Consider the following 13553-nt stretch of genomic DNA (forward strand, 5'->3'; position numbering starts at 1 on the left):
ACTGTTCTTTCATTAAAAAAAATAATAATGAAACCTATTTTATGTTATCATCTGGATTGATGACTTCATCATGAGTATTGAAAGTTTTGGAAAATTCCCCTGTGTACTTGTTGAGAGAATGAGAGAGAAATGGCAAATAACATCTTGATATTATTATGAAAACAGTTTTGAACTCATAAACACCCTGACAAGGCCTGAGGCTCTCCAGGCCTTCCCAAACCACACTTGAGAGAACCACTGGCCTAGTTAAAAGGAAAAAAAAAAAAAAAAAGGTCAAAGATAATCCCTGTAGGACCTGCTAGACCACAAATAGCATTCTACTGAAAAGATACCCAGTCATCTGTTTTACCCCTTTCTAAATTTTAGGTTTTTTCTTAACAGTAGTCCCTCCTTTGACAAATGTTATCCTGCCCAGCATGGGCCATTATCAAGGCTATTTTGAAACTATTACGTCGGAAATTTATTTTATTTTTTGATTAGAAAAGTAATACAGGTTACTATATGAACCCATATGAAAGAAAACAAATAGGAAGTATAAAGGAATAGAGAAGCATCTTACCAAGGAGTCAAATAATGTTAACATTAGGGGCATACATCTTTATGAAGTTTTACAAAAATTTTTTGATTATTATCTATGCTTTTTTTGTTTCCTTCCCCCAACTAGATATTGACATAAGCATATTTCATGTTATTAAACCTTTTTGAAAAAATTCAAGTATAGTTGACACTAAAACTCTTTTTTATTGTGGTAAAAAACACATGATGGAATTTCCATCTTAACCCTTTTTTAAGTATATAGTTCCATAGTGTTAAGTATATCTGCTTTGTTGTGAAACATCTCTAGAACCTTTAGCCTTGCAGAACTGAAACACTGTATCACTTCAACAACTCCCCTTTTCTCCTCCCCCACCCCCACTGCCTCAGCCCCTGATAACCACCATTCTACTCTCTTTATTAATGTGACACCATAGGTATGTTAGGGAAGTGGAAGCATGCAGTATTTGTTATTTTGTGGCTGGCTTTTTTCACTTAGCAAAAGTCTTCAAGATTCATCCATTTTGTAGTATGTGATAGGACTTCCTTTTTTTTTTTTTTTTTTTTTTTTTTAAGCTGCATAGTATTTCATTACATCACGTTTTGTTTATCCATTACAACTATATCCATTTTGGACATTCAGGTTGCTTCCACCTCTTGGCTATTGTGGATAATGCTCCTATGAACTCGAGTATGCAAATACCTCTTTGAGACCATGCTTTCAATTTTTTGCGATAAACCCAGAGCCTGGTTCATCTGCTAGTTTTCTTTTTAATATTTTGAGATCCTGCCATACTGTTTTTAATAGCACCTGTGCCATTTTACATTCCCACCAACAAAAATGTTTTTTTTTTTTTTTATGGTAGTTATCCTAATGAGTATGAACTTATTAAAATTCTTAATAAACGTCTTAGCTGGCTGCATGTATTTCTATTTTATGTGCTGTGTAGGGTAATCATTTTCCTAATGTTTTTCCATTAAAAACCACTTGAACATCTTTTTTATGTTTCAGATTTTTTTTAAGGATGCATTCTTAGATATGAAATAAATGGGTCAAAAGATATAGAATTTTAAAGTTTTTTATAAGTGCTGCCAAATTGTCCTCAAGAAAGGTTTTGCCAGTCGACACTGAATGAGGGTATTAAAGGATCTTTCATTTCACACATGTTATGCTGAGTATTGTTATCTTACAATTATCTGTGACTGAACAACTGGCAAATGCTATCACATTGTATTTTAACTTGCGTTTTAGAAATGTGGTCAATAGAACTTTTTTTTCCCAAGGCCATTTGTATTATTTCTTTCTCAGATGGCCTGCTTGCCCCTGTATCTATTTAAATCTCAATGTTTTAAACAGATAAGAGATTAATTAGCAATGCAAATATGAAGCTCCCAGAACTTTTCATGAATGCAGTAAACCATCATGGAACCCGTTAGAAGGAAACTTATGAGAGCTTCAGGCACATTTAAAATGACCGAAAATATTTCTCTGTGATTAAGGGTCTCAGGGTGCAGATTTACATAATTACTTATCTCAACAAGCCCTTTCCTCATTATGTGAAGGAAAACCTTAGGTCAGCTCCTGTCATTTTATGGCCCATTTGCATTTCCTGGAGTTGGCCCCAGTTGTTTCTTACTATATGCGCTTTTTCTGCTGACTGTGAGGCTGTGCTACATAGAAGGCATTTCTGAAGGCAGAGGGGACAGGGAGATGATATGTAGTTTTTCCGTTGGACTGCACATGTTTGGAAGAATAGGAGGTAGAACAATGAAATAATCCAAATATTATGAGGAGGGAGGCAGAAGTTTATATTAGACTGGTTTATGTGATAAAAGAAAGGTTATACCCAGTGCTTTTTGTTTATAAATCGTATTGTAAAACAGATATTCACATGCTTAGCTAAAATATTTAAAGCATTTTGCCTATACAACACCTAATATTACCAAAAATGCTGTATTTATCACAGTCCAGTTGTCTTCATGCCAGTGTGTCATAAGTCCGTATTGTGGGGGAAATTGGTTGTCTCCTACCTCAAGTGCTCTAGGTTTGTTCTCATTTAAACAGAAAATAGTTCTCTTCCAAGCAAGGAGGGAGGTTCATGTTCTAAAACTAATTTTAGATGGTTATGGTAATTCAGTAATAGAATAGAATAGAATGCAGTGTTTACCAGTATACTTTAGAGAAGACAACTTAGTGTTATCATGGCTCTGCTCACATCCTTTTTCTCTGGGACTCTGTTCTGAGGCACCGTGGCTGTCTGTCCTCCTTCGCGAAGTAACAAACAAAATGCGGAACATAACCCATGGAGCTTTCTGGTAAGGCCGGTGTTGACAGATTCTCCCTGTGTATTTGTTGGGAGACATGGTCTGACCCCGTGGTGTAGAGGCTTTTGAGAGGATTCTCCAGAGTAAGGGCCAAGATCCTGAGGAGGAGTCTCCTTTGGCACTCTCCTTTCTGAAACGTCAATTCATGTCTTCCTAGCCTGGAAGAGTGGATATTTCTCCCAGCTGATTCGTTAGTTCCTAGGCACCATTCAGATCACAAGTGGCTTGACTCATTGTGAAATTGGCTGATGGAACAGAATTTCCAAGAGTACCAAATGCAGTTGTAAGTGGGAAACCAGACACTTTATTCACACATTCTGTGGACAAATGACATCTCCAATGCAAAATGGACCGTGAAATATTTTATCTTAATTTTCCACAACGCTTTCTTGATTTGCAATGGCAAAATCCTGTAGGAAATAGAATAGAGATTATAAAGTCTTTTATTCCGTGGCTGATAAAGATCTGTATTAAAAGAATTGAAACGTACTTTTCTTGTTAATGGCAAGGAGTTCCATATTGTTTTATGAATTTACAAAAAACAGATTAAAAAAATGTAAAACACTGAGGCCCTGTCATTTTCTGATTTAGCCAATCCCAGGTAACTCTTATCATAAAAGTTTTAAGTGGAATATATGACTGATGGAGTCACAGTTTGTAGCTTTATGTAGGTTTCATTATTTAAAGGGACTCGTCCTAAGCATGCCAAGCTTTGAGAGTTTGTAAGATACACCATCATTAATTTCTACCAAGATTGGCAACTATTATTTGGTTTGTGTTTACTGAGATTCTCAAATGTGTAATTTATCTTCTATTGAAGAAACACTTTTATTTTATTTTATTATTTTTAAAAAAGATTTTATTTATCTATCTATTTATTTATTTAACATCCAAGATAGGTAGCATATAGTGCAATAATGATTTCAGGAGTAAATTCCAGTGATTCATCCCCTAGGTATAGCACCCAGTGCTCATCCCAAGTGTCTTCCTTAGTGCCCCTTGCCCATTTAGCCCATCCCCCACCCACAATCCCTCCAGCAACCCTGTTTGTTCTCTGTATTTAAGTCTCTTATGTTTTGTCCCCCTCCCTGTTTTTATATTCTTTTTGCTTCCCTTCCCTTATGTTCATGTGTTTGGTCTCTTAAATTCCACATATGAGTGAAGTCATATGATTTTTGTCTTTCTCTGACTAATTTCGCTTAGCTTAATACCCTCTTGATCCATTCACGTTGTTGCAGATGGCAAGGTTTCATTCTTTTTGATTGCTGAGTAATACTCCATTGTATATATATATGCCACATCTTCTTTATCCATTCATCCGTCGATGGACATTTGGGCTCTTTCCATACTTTGGCTATTGTTGATAGTGCTGCTGTAAACACTGGGGTGCATGTGCCCTTTTGAAACAGCACACCTGTATCCCGTGGATAAATGCCTAGTAGTGCAATTGCTGGGTCATAGGGTAGTTCTATTTTTAATTTTTTGAGGAACCTCCTTGCTGTTTTCCAGAGTGGCTGCACCAGTTTGCTTCCTACCAGCAGTGCAAAAGATTTTAGTTTTTAAAGTAATCTCTGTATCCAACAAGGGGCTCGAATTTAACAACCTTGAGATCAAGAGTTGCGTGCTCTACTGACTGAGCTATCCAGGTGCCCTGTAATACCTATGTCCATATTATGGCAACAACACTATGGTTTATTTAGTATAATCATCTAGTTGGGAGGGATGAACTTTTTTGAAGTGAGAATTTAAAAACAAAATTTTTTTTTTAACGTTTATTCATTTTTGAGAGACAACGTGAGCAGGGGAGGGGCAGAGAGAGAGGGAGACACAGAATCTGAAGCAGGCTCCAGGCCCCGAGCTGTCAGCACAGAGCCCGAGGCGGGGCTCGAACTCATGAACCGTGAGATCATGACCTGAGCCGAAGTCGGACACTCAACCGACTGAGCCACCCAGGTGCCCCGATAATTTTTTTTTTATAGTATCAAACAGAAAGCCCTGATTATTATAGTAGGATAACTAATACAAGCAATTAAGTCAAAATTTCAAACCACATTATGATGGCTAATGTAGTAAGAAACTCTCCTGTGGGGGACTGCAAATTCTTTAGACTGCTATCTGCTTGTGTGACTTTGGCCAAATGTCTTGGGCTTCCATTTCCTCAGATGTAAAATGGTGAGGTTTGAATTAGCTCACCAGTTCTGTGACAGTTTTGTTGTCTCCAGTGGCTTTTAAAGGAGTATAGCAGTCACTGTCTGAGTTGGCCCTGAGTGTTCTGCATCAGAAGTCAAGATGACCCCTTTTTAGACCTAGCAAAATGAAACCTGGAGTAAGTGATTTGCCTACTAATAAATTTAGTATGATGATAGAGTTAGAGCTCAGGTCTCCAATAACCTCTTAGATACCTATCTGACACAGTCTGGATGTCACATGCACATGTCCTTTCCCCCACTTTCTCTTCCCCACACAGCCGTGGCAGACAGTGTTTATCTAATGCTTATCTAATGTGACATTTCTTTCCTACTCAGCCTGGACATGGCCTCAACCCTTCTCGAAGCAATATTCTAACAGCCACAGCTAACAGACAAGGGGATCTCACTGGTTTGACGTTGTAAGTAGTAGAATCTTTCAAATAAAAAAAAGTCACAGATGGTTTTTTACGGAGATTTACTTGTTTAATTCAAGTGGAATATTGTGGCCTTCTCTTTAGTAGCGATTCCCAGCGTGATGATTCCTTTTTAATTAAAGGAAATTCTAGATTCCCACATGACCTTGAATTCAGTAGCATTTTAAATGAATTTGCTATGAATCCCAACATACAGATGCATTTGGAAGATGGCATACATATCTGTGTGAGACATTTTCGTGTTTATGAATTATTGCCTTTGTTCACCACCCCGCCAACCAAAAGACAGGCATTAGAAACCATTACTTTATACCAGTTTGTCTTTTTTTCTTGGTTTCAGTTTAAATTTTTATTTTATTTATTTATTTTTTTAAATATTTTTTTTAACGTTTATTTATTTCTGAGACAGAGAGAGACAGAGCATGAACGGGGGAGGCTCAGAGAGAGAGAGGGAGACACAATCTGAAACAGGCTCCAGGTTCCCAGCTGTCAGCACAGAGCCCGACGCGGGGCTCGAACTCACAGACCGCGAGATCATGACCTGAGCCGAAGTCGGACGTTTAACCGACTGAGCCACCCAGGCGCCCTTCAGTTTAAATTTTTAAAGTAGGATTGAGTTTTCGTTTTAAGGGATCTATCTCATCAGTGGTTTTCATACTATGTGCTGTAGAGTCCCAATTCTAGGAGGTGGGGAGAGTCCCCCTTTCCCCACACCCCTTCCGGCTCTAACCAGGCTGTTTTCATTCAAACTCTTCTATATACTGAGGTTCTCCATGAGATTTCATTTGGATAAAGGGTTTCACAGCTTTAAAAAAATTGAAAAACACTGATAATCCCACCTTCCCATTTTACACAGAGTGGTTTGGAGTTACCCTATTAACTCTGGAGCCAGGCTGAGGACCCCGATGGTCCAATTTGCAGGTCACTCTTCAACCCCCTACCTGAGCTGCTGCTCAGAGGACCAGTGGAGGATGTAAACTAACACCACTGCCAGCTGAGTGCAGCGGGCACTTATGTGGAAGGAGAAAATGTTTACTTTATATGGAAAGAAAAATTGTTTATGTTATAATGCCAGGGGAGGGACTCACATCTATTTTTATTCCACCCTTGAATAAAAGGTTATGTTGTGTACATATTTGTAAATGTTTGTCTTGTTTGGGTGTGGGCTTCTCTTATTTGGGCTGGGTGGTGGGATGGTGAAGCTTTTTTTTTTTTTTAACCTTTATTTTAAACCAGTAGAGAGCGATGCACCGGCAGAAGAATGCTTCCCTTCTCTTTCCTCCCAGTGCTGTTCTCCTTCCCATGCTGTGGCGTGCTTTCCCGTGTCCTGGGTTTAAGCACTGTCGAAGCAGAGTCTTTGGTGTCTTTCCTGGATTTTGCCTTTGATAAAGGACGGTCTCATTTCAGGACTCATTTCTCTGCAGTGTTCATCTATTGCCATTATTAAAATCAACATGCCATCAAGATCCCAGCCAAATAGGATACTTACCATACCTGGCCTGGGCTACCCTTTTCTGCCTGTGGCATTAGCACAAAGCCAAATGTCCCTCCGAAGCCCGCTGTGATTTCTAGGACTTGCTTTCCTCGTTGACCTTGGCCGTTTGGGGCTGTAGGTGATCCAGGATAACTGGAGTGAATGTCTGGTGACTGATTGCAGAGGGTGGGCCCCATACCTGGCTGTGGGATGTTAAGTGCTTCTGGTTCCTCCTCTTCCTGGTTGGCAGGAAGTGCTGACTGCTCCCACAGACCCCCTGACAGGCCACTTGCTTTCTCGCCCTCTTGGGAGGGTTCTTCCCTCTCTTGTGGAGACGCTTTTCTTTAAACTGCAGCAAAGCCAAAATGGTTTGCTTTGGCCAGTAGTCTCAACCTCTTCCTTTCCCATATGTTTTAACAGATATGATGAGAAAGGGAAAGCACTTCTCTCTGGCCCAGGTCACTTTTTACCAAAACAGTGGAGGGAAAAGTTAGGAGGTAAAAGGAGAAAGAAGAAAAGCACATAGGAGGATGTTACATCAGAATACTGATTCTTAGATAATTGAGTGGTAATTTTTGTGCCTGAGTCGTGAAGCTGAACTGTAAAGGAAGTTTGGGGAGCCTAGTGGAAGACCTCATTCGAGAAGGAGTCTCTTCGTGCCATTTTCCACCCGGAAATTAAAATAGCTATCTGCTGTCTTACTCTTTCCACCGTCAGCTCTCCAACAGACCGTTTCCTCTCAGGAAGAATTAGGACGGCGAATTACAAGTTCTTGGTCCGCTAAGGACAGGCTCTCTGAGAGCTTTAGTTACCTGAGCACTTCACCAGCATCACTCTAGAGAGAGACTCACCGAGCGGCCTTCCGGGGCAAAAGTTTGGTGAGCAACAGGACTCTGAAGGGCCCATCAAGTATATATGGACTTAATGTGCTTTGGTGGAAATATTTTTTACTAGTGGTAATTTAGGCTTCTTAACCAGGGCGTGTTAAAATGTCCACCACTCTTGTCTTTGTCACTGGAATTACTGATTAGTTGGCTATAATCTGACCAGAATGACTGGTAAAAAGAGTAGGAGTATAACCTCAAGGATTATTACCCAGAAGCTGTTTTTAAAAGGCATCCCTGGGGGGTGGAGGGGGGGCGGGGGAGACATCCCTAGAAATCTGAGTAAGATCTATAGTCTAGTTAACTGTGATGTTCCCGGTTTTGATAATATATCATGGTTATGGTTATGTAAGCTATTTCCAATGGGGGAAGCAGGGAACTTTTCTGTACCTTTTTTTTTTTTTTTTTTGTAACTTCTTGTGAGTCTGTGGTTATGGCAAGATAAAAAGTTAAAAATACCCTGAGAAGAATAATTATCACTCCGGGTAAGACATTTCAGGTCTGACTTTGTTTGCTTTTTGCTTCCTGTCCCTGCTACCTCCCTTCCTTCTTTCTTTTAATGCTTTATTGAGAGATATTTCACATACAAAAATCATGTATTTTAGAGTAAATTAAATGGTTATTGTCCCAGTTCATTGGCTTATTCAGAGTTGTTACAACCATCACCACTATCTAATTCTTAAACATGTTCTTTCTTTTAAAAAATATTTAAAAGGTTTTTTTATTTAAGTAATCTCTATACCCAACATGCGGCCGGAACTCACGACCCTGAGATCAAGAGTAGCACGCTCTTTGGACTGAGCCAGCCAGGCTCCCTTGATCCTAGCACATTGTCAACTTTCCCGAAAGGAACATCATAGGCATAAGCAGTCATCTGTGACTGTGGACATCCTTCTCCTCCTCCCATCCCCAAATCCATCCCAGGCAACCATTAATCCTCTTTCTGCCCAAATAGATAGATTGGCTTGTTCTGGACATTTCATATAAATGGAGTCATACGATATGTGGCCTTTTTTGACTGGTTTCTTTGATTTAGGATAGTGTTTTCAAAAGTTCATCCAGGGGCGCCTGGGTGGCGCAGTCGGTTAAGCGTCCGACTTCAGCCAGGTCACGATCTCACGGTCCGTGAGTTCGAGCCCCGCGTCGGGCTCTGGGCTGACGGCTCGGAGCCTGGAGCCTGCTTCCGATTCTGTGTCTCCCTCTCTCTCTGCCCCTCCCCCGTTCATGCTCTGTCTCTCTCTGTCCCAAAAATAAATAAACGTTGAAAAAAAAAAAATTAAAAAAAAAAAAAAAAAAAAGTTCATCCATTCACCACATGTACCAGCATTTAATTCTTTTTTGTTGCCAGATAATATTTCATTTTATGGATATACCACATTTTGTTTATTCGTGGGCACTTAGGTTGCTCCCATTCTTAGGTTATTACAAACAGTGCTGCTGTCAATATTTGTGTACAAGTTTTTGCATGAACACATGTTTTCAGTGTTCTTGGGTAAATACCTAAGTATAGAATTGCTGGAGACTCTATGTTTAACGTTTTGAGGAACTGTCAAATTGTATTCCAGAGTGGCCATACCATTTTCTATTTCCACCAGCAGTGAATGAGGATTCCAATGCCTTTACATCCCAGGTGTTTCTTAGATACTACATTTGTCTATTTTAGTTGTGTTTATGGAAGGCCTCCCGTTGTCTTGGTGGGTATGGGAACCGGGACCTGAATGATGATTTTGGAGGAAATGAAACAAATGAAAATCAAGTAAATTATTTTCAGACTGGCTCAGTGTAGTGCTGGAAACCTTTCAGCCCTGAGCGTACAAACCTTCCTGTTTGACTGGATATGACATTACCAGGAATTTTACTTTCCTGCTTTCATTCTCCCTGAGGAGAAAAAAGAAATATGTCTTTTCCTCAGCTAGACGTGGAGGGTTCAAACACACATAAAAGACCCCCGAGTTATTAACAATTCCACAGGAACATGTACTTGGTTTATGCCCAGAATAGTTTCTCTCCAGTCATTCTCTCGGTGCTTCCTCTGTGCTGTTCTCCGCCGGAGCGTAACCTAAGAGCTGAATCAAGGTTTGTTCAGTCGGTGTTTGGAAAAGAAACGGTGACTGGATGCTGGTCAGCTGGCTCGGGGCTGCTGGCAAGACTGGCCTAGACCATGCTTTCTGCAGGCCGCAACCTCTCAGGCTTGTTAAAGGCCTGTAGCGGGCGGTGGTTGTGTTTGCCGTGTCTGAGGTCAGGATGACAGGACCTTTCATAATCCCCCATGGCAGAGAACAGGCAGGTTCAGAGATCCTGGAAATGGCCAGTGCACTGTCCAGAGACAAGATCCCAGATCCTTTGCTCTGTGTGGGACCTGCGGAGCAGGCAGGGAAGGGAATAACAAGCAATGTTGTTTCTTAGTTCTGGTACATAGATCTAACTCCCGCTGTCTTCTGGCCACTGTTGGTTACTTTTGGTTATACACTGGCAGTAAGCAATCGGATTGTTTTGCTGCTGAAACCACACTGTGGCAGAGAAGGCCTGCCTCTTATGATTGCTTTTCTTACGTTCCCTATTTCTATGCTTGTGGAAAAGAACTTCATGAATGTTTGCAATCTGGTGGATTGCCTCCAGATTTTCATTCACACACCAGTGTGAGTCTCTGTGACACAGGGGCAGGTTTAGAAGGTGAGTGTTGTTCCCTGGGGCCTCTCTAGCCCTGTTTCAGCTGGTCTGCTCTTCTGAGAGCTGTATAGTCATACCTCCTCTGACTTGCCAGAGTCCCTCCCTGAAATGACTTAAATCAGGGCAAGACTTCATGATCCTATCTCTTTTCCCTTAAAAACTGTCCATCTCAGACACATGCATTCAGTGTCCTGTATTATCTCTGTCGAGTCAATATCTTTCATTAAAATGAGGTTGGGGGATGGCACCTGGGTGGCTCAGTTGGTTAAGCCTCTGACTGTTGATATTGGCTCAGGTCATGATCTCAGTTTGTGGGATCGAGTCCTGTGTCGGGCTCTGTGCTGATAATGTGGAGCCTGCTTGGGATTGTCTCTCTCCCTCTCTCTGCCCCTACCCCCCTCTAAATAAGTAAACGTGAAAAAAAAGTTAAAAAATAAAATGATGTTGGGCGTGTATATATATATGTATATGTGTGTGTGCATGTGGGAGGGTATGATTTTTTGGATACCTGCCTATCTATTACACCCATTGCAAATTGCCTATGCATTTTATTATGCCTCTATTTCATAGATTTGCACCCCCCCAACAAAAGATTTTAGGTTTAGCCATTTCAAGGGTCAATTTCATATCACCGTGAAGTATTGATATACTTTAAGATTAGAGTAACAGTTGATGTGTTGTCTGTTGGCTACCCGATTGTGTAATTTCTACAGTAATTAATGTATTTGGCTTAATGACTTCAATTGGAACTTAAAGAATTGAATTCTAAACCTATACATAATGTATTTCTTTTGACTTACTGTGGTCCAGTCATGACTGGGTTGAGAGTTCATAATACCTTCCCATATTCCCCCAGATAGGAGTTTCCTGCAGTTTAAAAATGTTCTAAGCAGATATTTGTTCATCTGGCATTGTGTTTGACCTGGTCTTGGGAGAAAGAAAACTGTCTGAAAAAGGCTGGTTCTCATGTGGTGGGGGGCAGAAAACTGGTTCTTCCTAATCTGTATATGTGCCTTTTTTGTTACTGGCCCCAGTGAACTCAGAGAGGCAGACTGTGTGATCTGCCAGGTCTCAGGATTAGCTCCCTGTGAGTGTCAGTGACTGATTTCGAAGGCATCAGTCACCACAGCATTTCATACAGCTACCTTCAACCTGAGTACTCTAAGTGGGTTTATCTGTGTTACATTTTATCCAGTGTAAATCCAGTGTTACTCGATAAACGAAAATCATCCTTTTGTCTCTTTGTGACATTTTCACCTTTGAGGTCTTCTGATTACGTCATTGTTATGAGAGGTCTGAGGTTTGATTCTTCTAAATAAAATATGTTCTATGCTGTCCAATATGGCAGCGAGTAGCCATATGTGACTATTTAAATTCTAATTAGTTACAATTAATTACAAATTGCATTTGTCCATCACACTAGTCACATTTCAGACCTCCACTAGCCACACATGGCTAATGGCTACTCTTTTGGAAAGTGCAGAGATAGAACACGTCCATCACCACGGAAAGTTGGCTGACTGTAGACTTTTCTCTATCCTATAAAATCCAGGCAAGACATTAATCACGGCAAAGAGGTAAATTCGGGTGCTGGTAAACTGTTGCTGCTTATTCCTAGCCTAAAATGAGAGAAGTAACAGGATGTGTCATTCATGCTTTGCTTGTTTCTGGGCAGTGTTTCCTTACTATGGTTTGGTTTCCAAAGGGCTGTGTATGTCCAGTAATCAGACTTGCTCATATTCCAGTGCAAGTTAGATGTTCTGAAACAATATATAAATACATTACTGTCTACCATCCCTTACATTAGAAATGAGATCTCTAACTCCATTTCCAGGAGTGAGTTGTGGGTAAACCCAAGATGGGGTTGTCACTATTGGCCTGTTTCCTAAATGGCACAGGTATACAGGCTTTGTCTCGGGCGGGGGAGAGTGGTTAGGTTTCATTTTGGTTTAAATTTACGTCTATTGGCTTTTAGTTGTTAGGAGATATTTTTAAGACTGGATATTTGTTAACCGTATTTATCCACCTTGAAATTTGAATTCACAAGCTATAAATTTATGAACAGAAGAATTGGGTGTAAGTCCTCCCCTCCTTTACCCTTCCACATATGACTATTAAGTTCTTGCTGCTTTTGTGTAACTAATATCCAAGGGTTGAGACTGCATACAAGCCATAGAACGTGGACATACAACATGTTAGCTCTCCAGGAAGGTTCTGGTAAATGGACAGAGAAGTGGCAATTAACTGAAAGACCTTTCCTAGCTAATGTGAACCATTCTTTCTTTAATTTTCATTATCTTGAATAATTCCCAATTGCTTGAGAATATATACCTGTGTTCTTTCTAATGTGTGCATTTGGTGGTGATGGTGTATACACCAAAATTATATCTAAATTCCTCTTAGGGCAAGGGTGTGATACTGAAGAGGAATTTAACACGTTCTACCACCAGCTCCCCCACCCCCATCGCCAGCCTGTTTTCAGAAACATTGTAGGTGAGGTTATGTGAATTTTTATTTTATTTTTTTATAAATAATATTTTCCCAAGGGCTGGAAAAACTCCGTAGCAAGTAGCTAGCTCTTGGCATAACCCCTTGGGGAAACCATTGCTGTGCCATGGTGTGAGGATCCTGGTTCTTGTTCTCTGCTATCTTCTGGGACAAGCAAGAGCACTTTTTGTTCAGGTTCAGCACTTCAAGATGTAGCTTTTATATTCTCTCTTTCGTGAAGAATCACTTATTTTCTTTATGCTTTTGTTTCATGCCTGCTTATCTATCATTGGAAGTACTTTCTTTTTCTTAAGCCCGTGGTAAATTTGTATATATCATCTATACATATATCATAATAGAATACTTTTTCTTCCAAGAATAGAACCTGGGCTAACATGTAGAAAACTGGAATTGCTACTCTTTAGAACTGGATCTTAGATCGGTTAAAAATAAATGAAATGAAATGAAATGAAAGAAATAAAAAAAATAAATAAAATAATAATAAATTAGTGTCAATGTCTTTCATATATTCATGAACATGTAAACACATAACGTT

General features: G+C 40.0%; 1 protein-coding gene across 5 annotated transcripts in view; it reads left to right on the forward strand.

Moving 5' to 3' along the window:
• Positions 1-13553, forward strand: part of DAAM1 (dishevelled associated activator of morphogenesis 1) — a 176534-nt gene that overhangs the window by 18122 nt on the left and 144859 nt on the right. For 2 of the 5 annotated variants that reach the window (XM_045451122.1, XM_045451125.1), the window contains exon 2: positions 5385-5467. The exons of the other annotated variants lie outside the window; for them this stretch is intronic. The gene's annotated coding sequence lies outside the window, so the exon portion shown is untranslated. The remainder of the gene's footprint in view (positions 1-5384; positions 5468-13553) is intronic. 5 annotated transcript variants of the gene reach the window in all.

Source organism: Leopardus geoffroyi, chromosome B3 (assembly GCF_018350155.1).
Source record: "Leopardus geoffroyi isolate Oge1 chromosome B3, O.geoffroyi_Oge1_pat1.0, whole genome shotgun sequence".
NCBI classification, from domain to species: domain Eukaryota; kingdom Metazoa; phylum Chordata; class Mammalia; order Carnivora; family Felidae; genus Leopardus; species Leopardus geoffroyi.